This window comes from Catharus ustulatus, chromosome 8, assembly GCF_009819885.2.
Source record: "Catharus ustulatus isolate bCatUst1 chromosome 8, bCatUst1.pri.v2, whole genome shotgun sequence".
Lineage (NCBI taxonomy): Eukaryota > Metazoa > Chordata > Aves > Passeriformes > Turdidae > Catharus > Catharus ustulatus.
The window spans coordinates 26,071,160-26,090,832 of NC_046228.1; the positions used below are offsets into that span (position 1 = coordinate 26,071,160).

The window sequence follows — 19,673 nt, forward strand, 5'->3', positions numbered from 1 at the left end:
ACCATCCACCACTTCATTTTCTTTCCTTAAGAAAGAGATTCAGGCACAATTTTCATTCTTTTTATTAACAGTTCCTATTATCAACTAAGGTTTGTGCCTCCTCATTTGCCTAGTCTTTCCTCTCCCACTGCTCTCACTGAAGCTGATTATTCAAACTTTTCTCTGGACTGTAAAATGTCACAGAACCATTCTTTTTGCCATTTGATGTAAAGCTGATTTAATCTGTCAGCTGACATGTGAGCATTAACCTTTTCCTCCTGTGTTTTAACAGGACTGAATTTACCAAAAACACAAGGAAAATATCACTGTGCTAGGGATCTTAAAGTAAATCATCCTAAATTAGTCTTCTCTTTGAATTTATATTCACTCAGGAAAGCAATTTATTTTGAAGATATGGGATTATTTCACAGTGGTTGAGTATGTTTTCAGCTTTAATTGACATGACCAGTAGCGATCAACTCTCATCAGGGGCTTCTCTTTTAACAGTTTAGACTTTTTATGTCTTTGACTCCCTCTTGAAATTTCTCCATATTAGATTTGACTTTCAGACTAAGATCTACTTTATGGAATCAGCTGCTTTGGAAGGAGTTAGTGATATTTTTTGCCTCTGTAAAATTTTTGTCTAAGGGCATTGATAGCTAAAACTTCAATTATAACCCTTTAGTGCCTGTTTTCTGTAATGTCCTTAGGGTGTGATGATGAACAAATTATTTTTAGCCATTTCCACAAACCCAGACTGAAGGACTACAGTAATTTCACAATTATAACCCACACTATTTTGACTAAAATTTTGGTCCAAACCCAAAGTGCGGCTTATAATCAGGTGCGGCTTCTATACGGACAAAGAACAAAAAGTTGCTGTTTTAGTTTGGAGGACAGGTGTCTGCTGAGAAAGGCAGGAGTCTCTCTTTGAAATGGAGAATGTAAACCCCCTCCCTCCAAATTATTATAATTTTGAAATCGAGGGGTTTTCAGGCAAAAATATGGGAAATTAGGAATAACAGTTCTTTTCTAGGGAAATTAAAATAGAAATACAGTACTACAAAGAAACAAACTCCAAACCCTGACAAAGTCAGAGTACAACCTGACACCCTGTCAGGCAGGGTGTTGGCAGCAGTCCCATTAAATGGTGGCTGCATCCTTCTGCAGTGACAGATGTGGCTCAGTTGGAGCAGTGCTCCTGTACAAGGTGCAGTTTCCCTCTGGAGGTCCAGTGGTGATGTGGAGAAATCCAGTTTTCCTCTGGAGTCCAGTGGAGAAAGGGGCTCCCTTAGTGTCCCAAAACCTCTGTTTTTATCTTGGTAAGAAATGTTGGGCTCTTCCCCCTGGCTGGAGCAACTCCCAATGGGATGCAGTAATTTTATCAGTCCCACAGTAGGACTCAATGGCCATTAGCAGAAAATGACTCGCTGGAGGAAGGATGGGTTGTGAAAAGATAAAGAACAATGCCCTGCCTGGTTTCAATGGATGGCCCATTAGCAGAATATCTCCCAGAGAGATAAGGATCGCTGCCCCCACCCTCAACAGATGGTGATCGAACAGATACCTTTTATCACACTCTGTATTGTAACATGCGGCTTATAATCAGGTGCGGCTTATATATGGACAAAGAATGAAAAGTTGCTGACAGCCGGAACTGCATCTTATAATCCTGAAATTACTGTAATTCTGACATGGGTTCTGGCAGCAGTTTTTTCAGGGTAGAAGCTCAATGTGAGAAGAGTAATCTAGAACTGGAATAAGATGCATCAAGTAAATGTATTTTAAATGTTTGTGTAACTGTGAACAATGCTAGCTAAACTGCAGTGAGATTTGTTTCATTCTATATACCAATAGATTATTTCCAACATTGCTATAAAACATAATTATTATTCTGTCTTGCAAATCTTGTACCAGTTGTATGAATTTGTGCAGTACAGAACTTAGAGAAGCTGACTGGAAAGAAGAGATTGAGTCTCCTTGTAGTTTTTGCCATTATTGCCTACATGATTTTATGCAAAGTGATTTCTTCCTTATTTCAGTATAGTAGTTTCAATATGGGGAGCAGGCTTTTTAATGCTATTGTTTTCTCCTTCAGAGATATAAAAGAGTTCATTAATCAGAATTGAATTTTGTTCAGAGATTAAATTTATTAAAATCTTATTATTCTAATTGAAATTTTTTATAATTTCCTATTAATCTAGCTCCAGTTCCCTTTGAAGACTCCTGCTTTAGTTCTGCCATGATTGTTTTCCATCATCAAAATTTTGATTATTATTTTTATTTATTTTTAAAATGCCTCAGTAACTGCCTTTTTCTTTCCCCAAACAAGCTCAAAAAATAAGAACCAGCCAGTCAGGCAGAAGAGTGATTTTACTTAACAGAAGTCTGAGGCACCTCTTAATCAAGCTAATATATGAGTAGTTACTTCCACATAAGAAAAGTTTTAATAAGTATGTCAGGTGCTATTACATAAAATGCTTTGTAGAAATCCAGATAAACAATAACTTTATTAAATGGATCTGTAATATTGAAAGGGATTATTCTGCCAGGAAGCAGGATCTTCTCTCCAAAAAATGCAGCTTCATAACATTGATATGTAAAGAATTTTGAATACTCATTTCATCTGAAAATATTTTTTTTCTTATGTGCATCGACAATAGAGCAGGGTTTTCATTCTCTCTTCAGGATGTTGTTGCTCTGACTGTAGAATCCATTCTTTACATGTTTACAGCCCTTTCTGCCCATGGGGAATTCAATTTTTCACTTTTCCCATTCTTTCCTCCTCATGCTGAACGTGGTGGGAGTTTTAGAGAAATGCACTCCTGTGGTTCTCAGCTGCAGGAAGGCCATGAACCAGTTCCATGTGGGTGACTTTCCAGGCATTGCTGTCTTTTCCAGTTAGCTCCTTTTGTATCCCTGCTGCATATGGAATAACAGCTCCTGATAAAACCACAAAAGTGGAACAGTGTGACCATCAAATCAGCGGTGTGTTTTATTGATACATCCAAGTGATAATCAGTAGAAACAGATAAAAGCAGAAAAAAAACAATCAAATATTTATAGTTTTTGTGTCGTTACCAAATTTTTATTTATGTTTTAGTATTCTAAATTTCTGTGGGTCTCCGTGTTGTCAATGAAGAGGGAAGTTATTCATGCATTTCTTTGGATTAATTAATTATCCTAAAGCCATTGTTGCTTTTTAGCAGTGCCGTGTTGCAGAGATGCCAGAATGAAATCAATCCACGTTTCCACAGGCATCCTGAAATCCTTCATTTCTCTCATGTTTGTGGGAGCTGGTGGAGAATAATCTTTTGGGAAATGAAGCAGTGAAACAGGCACCCTGAGGTGAATCCCAGGGTGGCTTGGCTGACATGAAATTACCATGACTTGCCAGGAAGCTTCTCCCTCTCTGCCTTTTCTCAGAAGGCTGGGAGCATGTTCAGTTGAACACTACTTCTACCAAATGTAATAATTTCATTTTCTTATAAGTAATCTATGATTAGCACTCTGGCACCAGCCTTAGAGAGATCAATTAAGCATAGTTCCATCATGGTGTTTTGGTTTTTTTGAACCTATAGTTTATCTAACAAGAGGTAGTGAGGGGTGGTTGTTGACAATTCTGTTTTGCAGAGTAAATTGTGAGCACTTTTTCCTTACAAAGTGTTTTCTTCTAGAAGAAAGAATACAGAATGAAGTATTTTTATGTTTTATTGAAGACAATGATAGGGTAATGTTTCTCAGTTCAGTGAGTTTGGGTTTTTTTAATGGATGTTGTGTATGTAAACCTACACACCTGCTGCAAAATTGCAGAAGTCTTTAAATCATTTACAACCATGTTGATGGCTTGCCAGACAGAGATATGTTAGTCCTTTACACAAAGGATTTTTCTCCCTTTTCCAGTCTTTGATAGGTAAATGTCAGAGTTCTGTGCTTTCAAATTGCAGTGTGTGTGTGTATCAATATACATATATGAATATACATATATATGACAGCCAGTTTAAATTCCAGCTAGAACTGCTGGTTAAAAAGGTGCTCCTTTTGCCATGAGCAAAATGCCAAATTTGTGTTTGGTACAATTACCACATAGTTCTCATCATAGCCAGGCATGCAGAGCCCTGCTGCAATGCACAGGAGGCTCAGCTGCCTTGGATCTGTGGTGAAATTCTAGGGAACCCTTGGAAAAGGGGATTCTCCTGATTACTGGGTGTCAACCTTCCATTATTGCCAGTTTGATTTGCATTTGCTTTTCATTTAATTGGCTCCAGTATTACAGCACTGCTATAGAGAAATTGTATTTTTGCCCAAACAAGCTTCCTACTTTTGCTTTCCTTTCATTCAGACAAGTATTTTTAATTTTTTTTTTAAGTTAGCAAATGATAAGGTGCTCAGAGACAAGTATAAATGCAACATTTTATTTTCTGTCTCTTATTAATGTCAGAATTTAGGGCATATCTACCAGGTATTTTAAGGGAATGGAATTCAAGCTAGGCACACTGTTTCTTTTCTTGGCCTGTATATCCACCTGGCAATTGCATTGATAAAATGATTGTATCCTTTACACTGAGGTACCTGTGTTATTTAAATATTTGGGGCTGTTACACGGTCGCACAACCTAAAAGAACAACCCTGAATTCAACCCAGAGGCTGAATGAAAGCACTGATAGAGGTAAAAGTGGTGTCCAAGTAGTTTAATCAATAAAATCAGTGCTGGAAGGGAGAAAAGAAGATGCTGGCTCTGGTGACCCCATCAGTGCTTCTGATGGCAGTACCAATGAGGAGATTCTTTTGTTTCCTTCTATCCAGACTGGTAACTCCAGATGTCAGGAATCCACAAATGAACCTGTTTGCTGTTGTCTTATTTTGTGACTCTCTACAAATTCTTATAGAGTAAGAACATCAATAATTCATAACTGGCCTGGGGAAAAAAATGAGAGGATGTTCTCCAGCCCAGTATGTAGGTGGAACATCTGAGTTGGAGACTTCTGATTGAAAAAGTTTGTAAGAAAACTGTGAAGTGTGTAGAAGGATTTATTGTTGAGGGTTTTTTTCCTCAGAAAGCATTTTAAAATATGACTGTCATTCCTAAGAAAGGGAGTAAATGGAGAATCACTGTGTGCCACATTTTCCACTGTGATCCCAGGTTAGTGCTGAGACAGAGCAGAGTCTCATTCTGCCTAAGGTGATGATGGTCTTTTGGGAGTTAATGAGAAAGGGGATTGCTGCTCTGAGAGCAGCTCCTAGCAGATGATAGATTAATTGAAATCAGAGTGAGAAAATTCATCATTAGCTATTCCTGAACTGATCTGGAAGAGGGAGGTCTCCCACCATTCTTTTCTGCTTAGATAACTTCCACTTGTGTGCTAAATTTGCACTTTTGTGTATCCATATTGCATTTGAAAGGGAATGAAGAACAGCAAATCTTTCAATGATGTAAATTTGGAGGGGTGGGAGGAGGGAGGAATCCAGCTGTCTGTGACATGATTTTATTTTTTTTTTTATTTAAGATACAAATAAATATTTTAAAAGAAACGAAAACGTATGAATGCATGCTTGAATTATTGGAAGTGTTTGGGTGGCTGGTTCCTATCCAGCTGTTCTTGGCACGTGATCTCCTGGAACTGTTCCAGATGGTTCCCAGCACATGATAAGGACATCTCTGGGGCCTGCAGCAGGCACCTTCAAATTTTATTTATTTGCTTTTTAAATTACTGCTTTACAAAAGTCAGCCAACTGTGCAGCTTGTGGTGAATCACAGATGCAAATGATAATCCAGTGTTTGATCGTGCTTTCCACCCTCATTCTAGGTGTTTATATTTTAATATTCTTCCTGTCTCTCTGCATATGTCTAATGAGTGATGGACTGTAGCTTGTTTCTGGATATCAGTTTTTATGAAGAAAATCTGTTGATACTTATTCTTGGGCCTCTGATATCCTAGAAGTCACAGTGGCATGGACCTTATGACATGTGACATTTCAATTTAAATTATATACAGCAGGGCAAATCTGCAAATCTCTCTGTTACCAAAAGATGCAAAAAATTATTCTCCAAAACAAAAACCAAACCAGGTTTTGTAAATAAAAGGTTTTATAAAAGGTTGTAGCATTATTGGGAATCTTTTCAATATTGTCTGGGCTTATTGTTATTCACCTTAAAGGTGTGCTGAGAAATTCTCTTACAGCCCAAAAATAGTGTGCATTTCTGAGCTTCTATACCCGTGTATTCATATTGAAATCAGCTTCACTGAATTAGCTCACCAGATTTAAAATCCTTTGCATAGCTTAAATTTGTGTATTTCAGGTCTGGTGGGGTTATCTTGATCCATTTACAACCAATTGATATTTTTCAATCAATACACTTAGTATTTAATTTAAAACAAGTAAACTTTGTTTTTAAACTTTTAAATGACTTTTTTTTTTTTTTCCCATTAAGAAAAAGAGAAGATAACTGATTAAGGACTAGAAAGGGGCTGAGCTTAACCTACAATGATAATTTTCTGGTTTGCCTGTGCCTATTAGAATCATAAGTTATTCTTCTGAAAGAAAATTCAGAAATAAGTAAGGAATTAGCTGTGAACTCCAATCCACTAAATCTTAGATTAAGGATCTAGAATACAGTCCACCTAGATCCTAGATTAAGTTTTAAGTCCTAGATGTATGACTCTAATATTACTGAGGCTTTGTGATTAACTGGAGCCTTGTGCAGCTTCTCTGAAGAAGTGGGAAGCTCCCTGTCTGTATAAATGTGTGCAATGCACTTCTCAGGATAAATGGGTGCTGGACAGGTTTGCATCAATGTTTGAGAATTTGAAGGGGTTTTGGAGTTGTTTTTTTCCCTCAGGGAAGCTGTAGTTTGTCCAATAGAGGGTTGGGATAGAGTTCACAATTAGGAAATACTTTGTGATATAAGGAATGTTACTCATCCAGCATGTCCAAAAATCACTGAAATTTTGATGTGGGAGTGCTTCTGTTGAAGTTCACATTGAAAGTTAGATGTGGCTGAGTGACTCTTTAGAGCAAGAAAATAAGCTCAGAGTGTGACAAGATCATCCTCTGAGGCCAAGTTCTAGTTCCATTGACTGTTAGACCTTCACATATTAGAGGTCTGAAAATAAGGACTAATAATTCAGATGTATAAAAAGGGTGTTTCTTTTGTGATTTAAATAAATACATTTGAATCCATCACTGTGGGACCTTCAGTGATATTCTGTATTTAAAAGCATATTTATGTAGTCCCTATAGACTCTGTCACTAAGGAATAGTATTTTAAGGAAAATTAAAAATTCAGGTAGTTTATAGAATATCCACGTTATTGCAAAAATTCAGGGTTTTGGCTTTGGAACAGTTAGAGGATTTTAAAAAGAAGTTGGATTTTATGAATGTCTTGGAAAATCATCTCATCTTACTCGTCTGAAGGTATTTGTTATGTTGTGCAGTCGAACATCTGTTCAGAGTTTTTAAATAGTTAGAGATGACAGCAGTCCTCTTCTGCTGGAGCATCCACAAGGGTATTGAACTGCCCCAGGATCTGTGTTTACAGAACATAGGCTGCATAAAATGCAGAAGATTAGGAAGATGCAGAGGGAGTTGACACTGTAGACAGCAACATATTTCATGTATGTTTTATTTATAGTTGTGAAACCTGTGTTTACTGAGAGCTCAAGTAATGCACAAACAGGCAAACAAAAGTACTAAAGTACCAAATAACTAGTACAGTGCTACCATAAAACCAGAAGAAAAACAGAGTGAGTCTTTTGTTCTCTCTACAGCTGTCGTTTTATTTTTAAAACTTGTTTTTTGGCTTACGTAGAGAGCCCTGTCTCACACCAAGTAGGAAGGGAGCCTGATCTCCCCTGCAGCACATAAGGAAATTTTTACAAATATTGAGAGTTCAGAGTGGTGTAAGTGCTCAGCCTCACAGCACTGTGCACAGGCTGTAGGAGAAGGCATTCAAATCACACCATTGCTCTGGTGATGCTGTCTGCATCTTTGCTTTTTTATTGGAGTCCCAAAATTCGATGTTCCCAGGAGAGGTGTGGGTCCACAGTATGCTTTAATTCTTAGATTTCATTCCACCTAAAGAGATTTGCCCCTGTGATCTGCAGGCTTTTCAGGTTCAATACAGTGCTCTTGGTGTGCCAAAATGTCCATTCTGCTTCAGGGTAGCCTGAGCAGCCTTGGCCTGAGCTGCTTCCTCTCAGGAAGGTGTTGCCAGGCTGCTTGTCAGGAAAGCTGAGTGAAGAGCTAGTTTCACTCAGGAGGCATTGCACTGGTGAGTACAGCTCAGCTGGGCACACTTCCTCTCTGCTGTAGCAAGGAAATTTTATCGTCTCAGCAGATGGCCAGAAATCCTGAAACACTGATTTAATTAACTGGAATCCCACCACCAGACAGCAACTCTTGTGGCTGCATCTGGAAGCAGAGCAGAATGCTTAAGGGGTAATATTGTCCTTCTGAAATTGAATTAGGCAAACATTGGGACATCTAGGGGTTGCATAAACATTTGCGGTGGGTTGGGCAGGAAAGAGTAAGTGCTGAACTGATAAGGGGATTAGAGTGCAAAAAGTCTTTTGGGAACACTGCTGTTCATCCTCCTGAAGATAAGCAAGGCTGTGCTGAGCTGTTTGGTGGTCTCAGGTGCAGTGGCTGGAAGTCAGATTGAGTTTTAAAAGTTTTACAAGTGTGGTAGGGAGATGGGCATGAAAGAACAGATTGGGCTTTAAAGCACATGAGACTTGCATTACATCAGCATTTGATTGCTAGGCAAGCCTCAGTTTGGTAGAAAAGAACAGTTTATCCCAGCTGCCTCTTAGTCCTGCTCTGGAGGGGTGAGCTGGGGGTGTTTGAGCCCAGCTAAAACCCAGGTGTCATCACACACTATCCACATGTGTCCACAGGCCCTCTCCTGAGAATGCAAAAGGCAGAGAGCATCCTTTCCTCCTGGGAACACAGGAGCAGGAGAAAGGCTGGGCAATGAACTGGATTCCCCCTTTCACCAAGACCATGGTTGGATACTGGCTGGGCACTAAGGTGGAAGTGAAAAAAGTTGAGGCTCTATATTAAAAGAGCAGTCCCAAGACTAATTCTTGTTTTCGTTTCCACTTGCTCTGAGAAACCTTTGTCCTGTGTGCATGTTCCTTCTTCCCAAGGAAGGCCTAAGGCTTGGATAAGCTCAGTTATACACAGTGAACTTCAGAAGTGGTTTTGCTGTACTTTCAATGCCATCTAACTAGTGCTGTTGCCTCATGTGAGTCAGCAAAGCCCCTCCTTTTTCTGGAATCCTCAGCTCCATATGCAGAGATAGCAGGAGCATGCAGCAAGGCTGTGGGTGATGGTTGAAATAAGTGTCTTGAGGAAAAATTCAGCAAGCCTCTGACAGAGGTGGTTGGAAAAAAAAAATAGGTGCAATGTTTTACAAATGCTTTTATTGTACTGATGGGTTTGGTAGTTGCTTTCCAGTAGTGAATTAGTGCAGATGACATCAGCTAGACTCGAGAAAAATGGCTTGTTTTTTATAACCATCTGCTTAGCAGTAAATTGCTTTCTCCAAGCTAGCTGTATGCAATCTTTTGCTTTGCTTCTGTCTCTGCTTTAGCTCATGCTTCCTATTTTTTATCTCCTCAGGGTGCAATTTACTGTATCAATCAATATAGGATAAAAAGGTCAAAAGTCCTCAAATGTTTTTATAAAAAAGGGGGGGAAATGAAACTAATATAATCAGCTCATACATGGCATTTCATTTATGTCATTTTTTGTTGTATTATGGCTCTGTGTCAGGTGAGTTACTTTGAAAGCAATGGTGATGAAACCAACCATCCTCAAGCTCTGGGGCATGGAGAGGAAAAACAATAAATATATATATATAGAGAGAGAGAGATATCCTAGATTTCTTCAGTAAGTAAAGAACCCTCTGTGATGATTCCCATGATTCATGTAAGCACTTTACTTACAAAGTAGAGGAGTTTTTTTATATATATTTGGAAATCTTATTTCTTCTCATCTGTGTTTCATGATGTTGAATGACTACTAACAATTATACTGAGATTGAGGAAATACATTGGGCTTCAGTAAAGGCTGCTTCTCTAGAACTGATTTCATTAGTGGAGATTTTCTTCTGGGTTGGTGTGGGGGTTGGTTTTTGTTTGTTTGTTTTTACGGTGGGAACTCTTGTAATTGTCAGAGAAATGATCTTTTCATTGATCAGAGAATTGTTAAGGTAGGAAGACACCTCTACAGATGATCTGGTCAGATCAGTTACTTCAGGCTGTTGAGGACTTTCCACCTGAGATTTGAGTATTTCAATGATGGATAGTCCTGGCAACCTGTTACAACATTCTGCCACCCTCACAGTAAACCAGAGATGTTTAAATGGAGTCTCTGTACTTCAGTGTGGTTTCATTGTCTTTCCACTGGGTAGCACTGACAAGAGTTTATTTCTGTGTTCTGTGGTGTCTCCCCTCCCTCCCTGGCATTCCTGCACATCAATAAAACCCCTCTGGAACCTTGTCTTTGAGCTCAGTCATCTCTCAGCCCCTGTTCATCCCACACACAGTGCTTTGGTCACCCTGGAGCTGCTGCTGTGCCAGGTTGATGCTGTTGGTGAGCCCAGAGCTGCTGCTCGTGGCAGAGTGTGCCTTGGAGATCTGGGCTGATCTCTGATCTAAGCCCTGCAGGTGGTGGTGACACCATCATGACACGATGGTGACACCAGAGTTCGTGCTGCTCACAGCAGGGCAGGAGATGAACTAATCCAGTTTGCAAGGACAGGGTGGAGTGCAGCTGCTACCAGGGATTCTCTTTCCCAGACTGAGAACAGGTGACAGCAAACTGCAGAAAGTGGAGGGAGAATGGCTGGCACCTACCAAAAACCAGCTGCAGGAAGGTGCTGAACGAAGCACTTCTTCCCTGACACACCCAAATCACTTATTTGCTCCATTGATTACCTTTCATAGCACTCTGGGACTCAGGTTAGCAGCAGTGATAGATATAAAAAACTCTTCTAATTACTCAAAACTTTTTTTCCTGACTCGAGTAGATTTTGAAGTTTCAAAGGAAAAAAAAAATTCAGGATTGATGGATTTAATTTTCTGTGATACAGTCCTGGAGACAGAAGCCTTTATATTAAATTGTAAATCTTTGCAGATTGAGTTTGTTTAAATAAGGCATAATTTTGTATTTAATATCTAGGAAAAACATTTTTTATGAAGCCAAGAAGATATTTTTGTAGATGATAAAGATGAACAATTTTCTTTGGTTTATGATTACCATCAAAAGATGAGACTCTTGAAAAGCATTGTTTGGAATATAAAAGTATTTTACCTGACTGCTAAAATTAATGCAGATATAATTATTTCTATTATTTTTGTGTAGTAACCATATGCTTTGTAATGCAAGAAATATATTCTAAAATCAGTGGAATAATGTCAATTTCCTAATTTAGAAGCCAAGATGGGTTTAAGTTTCTTGGGGTTTTTTTGTTTGTTTGTTTTTTTTTGTTTTTTCATTTTTTAACATTTAGCTTGTAATTAAGCTAAGTTAAATGATAAAACCATGAGCTGATATGTCAAAATGGCTAAGAAAAAACCTAAGTAATTAATTTTTTTGCTTTATATTAGATCATGTTAGCCTAGGACTTTAAAATGCTGATTTCTAGCTCGGGTTCAACTGGACTTTTGCCCCAGAGATATCTGCTTTCATTCATTTTGGTTTGGTTTTTTTTACTCCAGAGGAATAAAAGAAACAAGTTAAGGTGAACATGGATTTAAAAATCCATGGATTTAAATCAATAGCACAATCTTTAAGAAGTTCAATAAGTGTATAAAAGAAAAGGACAGCAGTGTATATCTTCCTTAATGTTATTTTAAGATTTGAGCTGTTCAGTCATTGTGCTAACTTCAAGTTGGTACCACAGCTGTATTAATCTCTGTTGTATCAGAGTCCATTTGAAAAAATTTATATCAAATCAAATGAAACCATTTTACTGTAAGTCCCATGTGAATGCTTACAGATTGTTTAGCACAAAATAAATTGAAAGCAATACCAAGTTTAAGTGCAGCTGATGTTTCTTTCTTTATGAATCTTGAACTCAGACTTATATGAAGTAAATGAAGAGTATTTTAAACTACAAGTACATAGATTCCCTCACTTTATGCTACTTATCTTAACAGTTTCTTTAAAATATTTGCCAGATATTTTGAGAGCACTTGGTGGAAACATATTTGGGCTGGAGAGCTATGGGTTTCAGCTCTTCAAGTGTATGTATTAAGGCATTATTTTGTTATTTAATCTTTTTCTCTGTAAAATAGAGTAGCATAGCTCTAGCCCAGGTTCTATGCTTTTACCATTTTTCAAAATGTGAGTATTGTTTTGTATCAAAAATATGCTATAAATCATCTTAGTAGTACAAAATCCAATTAAATTCACCCTGTAGATCATTTAAGTAGTGGAGGGAAGCAAAGGGGCAAAAACTTCTAAAAGGAAGAGCCAACACTTTTCAGTAATAAGCAAAACATGATGAGGATATTTTTCAGAGCTGCTCTCTTCTGTTTAGAAACACACTGAGTTGGTAAAAATAAATAAAATTAATGAGTGTCTCATTTCTAATAAATGTGAAAGGCAGTAAAGACAACCAAGAAGGAAAAGGTTATTTGGTATTATTGGAAAAAGCAAGACTGGTCATTTTTTATTTCCTGATCTATGTACTGACTCTTAAAGGAACTTGCTACATATAACTGGGGGAAAACACCTCATTAGAGGCATAGGTAAATGTATAATGATAATGAGTTTGTAGAGTAATTACTCCAGTCATAGTATAAATATTTTCATACATCAATTCCAAGCACAAAAGTGAGATAAACTGTTTCACTGCAGGGCTGGTCTGACTTCTGAACAATCAATTTCTAGATAAATGGAGTTATTTAGCTGTGCAGTTATGAGGAGAGAAATGCCAGTAAATAGCAACGGTGTGAAAATATCCAGGGAGGCAATATTTTATTTAGAATAGTCTGTAACAAAGGGAATGAAGAAATGTCCAAGGTAACCTTAGATTAGTTAACTCAGTTAATCCTAGTAAAACAACTGCTGCATCATGGAACACACCTTGGGCTGCCAAATTTTACCAAAAAACGCAGTAAATTTGAGAGTAGTAATCCGTGTTGAGCTGTCTGCCATGATAGAAACAGTATTTGAATAAGCTACCATGGCATTCTACTGAAACAGCAAAAGCTTTAGTTTGTGAGATGTTTAGAGAATTGAACAAGGTATCAAGAGAGGCAGAGGGAGGAGACTGAAGTGTGTAGTCAGTGAATTTTCTGACAGTGAAATATAACTAACCTGCAAGTCATAGAGACACCAGTGCTGTGCCTCTGACAAGTTGAAGACTGTGTCAAATGCAGAACTGTTGGTCTCAGAGTGCTTTTTGGGCACTCAGCTGGCAATTGCACCTGCCTGGGCTGTTTGCAGGTTGGGATGCTCTGTTCCAGAGGCAGCTCTGAAAGTTCTTCTGGTTTGCTGAGTACTTTTCTCCTTGTCTGCCCAGGTGGAAAATTACAGGGGACTAGCAGGGAGCAGGTTCCTTCCAGCAGCCCCTGCAGATTTGCTCCACACCAACTTGCAGAGTCTTACCTCTGAATCTCCTGTGGCACTACTAGCATTAAGGCCCTAACAAAGGAGGAAAACTAGTAAAACTCTAGAATTAAATGGTGAAGCTGAGCATGTGTGGGTAATGTACCCATCCTGGCCTTGGCATGTGTGTGGTTTGGCTGATAGCCGCCACCCACTCTCAGAGTCACTGACACGAGGCTTTCACCCCTACTTGTTGTGGTTTAACCCCAGATTGTTGCACCTTGCAGATGTTCCTTCTCCCCCAGTGACAGGAGGGGAATGGAAAGGGTAGGAGGGAGGAAACTTGTGGGTGGAGGAAAAGCCAGTGTAATAGGGAAAGCAAAAGCCCTGCACATGGGCAAAGCAAAACAAGGAATGAATTCACCCCTTCCCATCCTCAGGCAGATGTTCAGCCACACCCAGCAGGAGATGGCTGGGCAAGACAAACATCTTCACTCCAAATGTCACCCTCTTCCTCCTTCTTCTCCTGCTTTTTTATGCTGCTGAGCATGACCCCATGTGGCAAGGTCCCTGAGGTCAGCTGGGGCCAGCTGTCCTGGCTGTGTCCTCTCCCTGTGCACCTCCCTTGACACTGTGCAAGGTCTGCTCAGCAGGAAGGAAAACATCCCTAAGGGTATTATTATACAACATAAGTGTATTATCAACACTGCTTCCAGCACAAATCCAAAGTGTAGCTCTGTAGCAGCTACTATGAAGAAAATGAACTCTACTCTAGCCAGAGCCAGCAAGTTTCTATTCTTTGCTCCAAAACACACTCTTTATCCTGTTTCTAGAAAGGGGCTCATATCCTGCATGACAGTGGCTGGAAATGCCAAGATTTGCTCTTTTGTTACTTGGTGTATCGATATTTTACAAGATCAATCTTAAAAAGAAAATTAGAATATCTTAATTTTCCTTGTAATCAATGTGTAATGTATCTTTCATTAACATAGCTTCACTTCATAAAAATTCTCAGTAATTTTTCTCTGAAGAAAAACATAATGAATAAGTGAGGTTGACAATACATGATTTCTGCTTTCTGCAGAAAATGACGAAGGTATATTTATTTTATTACCCAAATGGCTTTGGTGTTTGTGCTGCCACCATTATTGCATGTCTCTTGATAATGTCACCACAGAAAATTCCAGCCACAGGGAAGGCTGTGCTGATTTTTGACACTGCTGTTCCAGCAGCGCTGGGAGGGATGGTGCTGTTCAGTAACAGGCTGAAGGTCACACAGGAGGAGAGTGGAGTGGCTCCTGGAGCACAGCTACTGAGCAGGCAACCTCTGCTTTTTTCCTTCTAAAGGTTTTAGTCTTTAGAAATTAGTTCTTTTGAAATAAGAATGAATACAATCAGAATGACCTGTTCTGCTCCTTTTGTCTGTATGTGATGGGAAGGATTTGGTAGCTCTGTCTGCAGGCAGTGTGAACTCTGCTACCTTTCTTTCACCAGAATTCAGAAGAGAATTATCAGGAACACATGGCTGAGTTCAGTTCAGTTGATTTATGATTAGGAATTCAAGAGAAGCAAATGTATTCATCAAATTTCATAGGGGCGTCTTGTCAGTGACTAATTCTAATCCACAAAATGGTCTTAAATGGGACGTAATGACTTCCCTGATTGTTGCTTTCTCCTGCCATTATTTTGAAAATGGAATCAAGCAAAAGTCTTGTATGTATGACCAGTATGTTCTGGCAGCAAGCATGACAGATCTGTGCTGCCTGTTGGAGTTACTGTAATTTATAATATTCCAATCCTCAAAGTTCTCTTTTTTGTTGGGCTTGGCAGGTGGTGGCAGAGCATGTGTGGCTTCTCATGCAACTGCCTACTTTTACAAAAGGTATTGAGAAGAGATGGAAATTGTTCATTCAAATGCAGTAGGTCCTTTTGTGAATGCTGTTCTTTTCTGTGCATAATTTTACCTTGTATAGACAATGACCACATTTCTAGATTTCCACTGGATAAAGTTTCCATTTGCACAAATAAATAATAATGTCACTGATGGATCAGGTACTATCTATAGGGGTATTTCCTGCAGCTAATACTCACCCTGTAGTCTGAAACATGTTCATGCAAACCCTACTAAATTACAAAAACTTTGGCTGGTGAAACTTCATTAAGTTGCATTAATAACTTGTGGACAAAGCCACTTGACTCTCTAGTGTCAAGTAGTACTTTTTTATGGCATAGGTTTTTTAAAGTCAAACAAGAAGTTCATTCAGAAGACTAAATCTCCACAGTGATCCATATGTCATAATGTCATTACAATACAATACATAGAATTTTCTCTTCAGGAAAAAAAAATTCTACACATGCCTAAAACTTACTGTACAATAGGCCAACTTCAAAGATTTTTAGTTTTTCAGTCAGCAGTTTTATAGATCTCCAGAGAGTGGCCTCTTTGAATTTTAAAACTATTCTTCCTCTGGGTTCTAAATGATATTTAATATGCTAAGGAAGGGTTATTCTGCAAAATGTTCCTGTATTTGAACTTTGGTAGGCAATTACAATGCATGTCAAATTCTTTCCACCTCTGAAATGTGATGTGTGTAGACCATAGAAAATACAGTAGCAGAGGCATGTTAATCTCCTGCCATAAAGTCAGAGGGCATTGTTTGCAGAGACCATCTGGTAATAGTTAAGGATATTTTAACTGATACCTTTGAGTGGCTCCAATTATTTTTTTCAAACCAGGTATAAAAACAGGTACAAAGCAAATGAACAGGTACAAAATAGCTCACTGAATGACTGAGGGGTTTGAGTTCCTGGCAGAGGCACTCTGTCAATGTAGGTAAACACTGGCTTGATGTGACCTTGAGCTTTTTAGGAGACGAGTCTGTGACAAGCAGTATTTAATGTAGATATTATTACTAGACAAGCATCTGAATTCCTTGTGTGTATTTTAGATTTTGTCAAAAAAATTAAGTAGAAAGGCTTACTGCCATTTGAAAAATGGTCTTGATTCTGCAGGGCCAGAATGGAAATTTTGCATGCCTTTGCCATAGTAAGCAAACAATCCATTGTACTTCTGGCTTGGGCTTGAAACAAAAAAATTAATTTCTCTGAGTATTTATTTGGTCCTACTTTTGAATTGGGAAATATTCAATGTAATAAAGTGAAAAATATATTTGACAGGTTTTTATTAAAGTCCAGGGCTTTGTTGCTTTTATTAAGTAGCTGGAAGTAAAAGATTTTAATGCTGGGCTTGTAATGTTTGTGGGGAGAAAAGGGGGAAGAGACACATCCAGCAAATCCGTTAAGCCACTTAGAAGTGAGTTTACACCTCTCCTTACAATTACCTCATTTGTTGTTAGAATTGCCATCTTTAACAAATGGCCTCTTGAAGGGCACCAAACACCATGATACCAAATATAAATCTTACATCTTTTACTCCTTTTATATTGATGTCTTAGATTTCCTTTTTGCTACCTCAGTCCAGTCTCTGGCAGATGCTTTCAAGAAGAGTTTTGAAGGGTTTTTACTTATAAAGATGGCAATCTGGGGCAGGCATAATATAAAGCAAGGGTCTCGTTTTCATTTGTTTTTTCAAGTATTGAATGTGGCTTTCATCTGTGCCTTAGCTGTGTGAGGTTTTGAATATGATATGAAATCACTTTCCATTTATTCAGAATCTTTCTCATGGCTGATGAATGCCATACATAATGAAAGATTATATTCATTTATCATCCCTAGTAAATCATTGATCACAGAGATGTCTTTGAAAAAACCTAATCAGAGCTTTTCAGTTTTTCTGGTTGGTTAAACTCAAAGCAGCAAAGAATGATTGCTCAGTTAGTTGGTTAAACATTTGGTTTATTAGGTGATACTCACAGACAGTTCCTAAGGTTTTTTGTGGTTTACAGATGAAAGTTTGTTGGTAAGGAGATTAAGGCAGATGGCAAAGGTAATTTTTATCCCTTTAAAAGCAGAAAGCCCATGTATTGGTCTGAACTGTTTATCTACATGGGGATATGCCACAAACGAACTTGATACCAGGTAACTATCAATAATATATTCATACTTTGGACACAAAACCTAACCAGAGTTTTAAGTGAATTTGCTAATCTGGAACCATTATGTAACAATCCTGCTTAGGCTATGTGCATTGATTAAAAATATGAAACTAACTTCCTCCCTTCTTTTTTTGTAAGGGAACACCTTCAAATTAAAGCAAATTGGTCTGTGGTTGAGGGAAGGGAAATTATCATTAGTTCAGGTGCTGTCATAGATCCTGATGGCTTGAATGGCTTTACTAACACACCTTGTTAATTTTATTTCTTTTTATGACCTACCTTTTAGGAAAGACAAAGAAGGCAGACCATCTATATCGGGAGGGAAATGATAATTCAGTAGTTCCAGCATAATTATGGATGAGGCATTTAACTCAATTCCACATAACTCCTTTTCAAATGTTAAAAGCCTCATTTAGTTCAGGGGTTCCTACAGAGGATTTACCAAAGTGTGCCCATTTAGTTTCTCCAAGGCTTAAGGATCCTGAAACACTGGAGTCAACAAATTAGCTGAAAGTTTTATTATCTAAATCTGGGCAATGTCTCAGGGTTTTGTAGCTGTGACCTCCACTCTTTATGCCATCTACTCTGAGAGTATAACAGTCCTTCCCTGTTCAGAGAGCTGCACTGACAATTTGCAAACTGAAAAATACAGTGAATTGTACCACTCGTAAATATGACATTTTAGAGGCCTGACTGTAATTTCTCCATGATGTTAGAGTGTTTCAGCTGGCTTGGGTGTACAGAAAATAATGTAAAAAACCCCCTTTTTTTACTATTCTTTGTCTGCCTTTTCAAGATAATTTCCTTTTGGGTTACTTGTTCTACTTATTTTAAATAGTTACAACATTTTTAAAGAAAGCTGACAGGCAGGCAAATGGGTTTTTTGGTTTTCCTTTTAAAGTTGATGCTGTCCATTCTGTAAGAACTGTAGTATTTCTTTAAGGAAAGAAAAGCAAAGGCAGATACATATCTTAATTCAAGCACACAATAGATGGCAAGGTCTTAACAAAATCAAGTATGTTCAAACCCTGGTATGAAACCTTTATTACATAGTAGGTAGCCTCTCTGTTGTGAAAATTATCTAAAATTAACTTTTTCCAAAGCAAAAGAAAAGAAGGAGGGTGAGTGTCCTGGATTATTGTTCAGGCCTTCCCATATGAAAAGATTCACGAGTACAAGAGGCAGAACGTCTTTAGCCAGTTCCTTATTGGATCCCCAGTTTGTTCTTTTTAATGCCATGCATTCATTTCACTTTAATTTAGTGTATTTTTATGTGTTCACGTTGAATTGAGTTTAATTTTAGTTAGTAGGTTATATGTTGTGCACAGCATAGACCATAGGGATAGAACTTTAAGAAAGTAGCAGTCCTTCCCAGAATAGATAACACTGAAATGTCAGGACATTTCTGCAATATAGAAAACCTGGCTTTGAGTCTCTGATGCTTCATTTTCACACCCAAAACTGAATGTGAACCTCGCACCTCAGGTGGGTGCCTGGCCAGCAGACTGCAAAATATTGATTTTCATGAAGGGTTCATTTTATCTGGCTTTGAGCACAGTGTTCTCACTCATGATTTGGTGGCCTGAGCTGTGGAACCAAGGAAGCTTCTTTTCTACTTAGACTGGCTGCATGTGTTCAATGACAAGATATCATGTTTGACCCTCACTGTTAAGAATAATTTTTATGCCCTTTTGAATAGAATATTCACCTAATAACAATCCCAATAATAAATATAAATTTCTGTGTATTCCAGTTCAGGTCATTCTCATTGCAAGCATGGAAATCTATATTTAGCTTACCTGCAGAGCAAAGGAATTATTTTTCATTGTTCACAGCATATTTCAGGCTAGACTGTGGGACAGCCCAATGGCCTATATAATGTCATGGCTTGCTGTGGTAGATTTATTGTATAACTGACTCTCTGACCAGGGTAGAGTATTGCATTCTCTGTGTGAAAAGAAATACCTGATCAAAATTTATAGGCCATTAGAATATTTCTTTATCATGATCTTGGATTTCTCAGAGAATAAATAAGAGCTGCAGTATGTTCTCTTATTGGCATCCGAATGTTAGTAC

General features: G+C 38.2%; 1 protein-coding gene across 3 annotated transcripts in view; it reads left to right on the forward strand.

The window, feature by feature from the left end:
- Positions 1-19,673, forward strand: part of NRG3 (neuregulin 3) — a 394,566-nt gene that overhangs the window by 226,839 nt on the left and 148,054 nt on the right. The window lies entirely within an intron of this gene.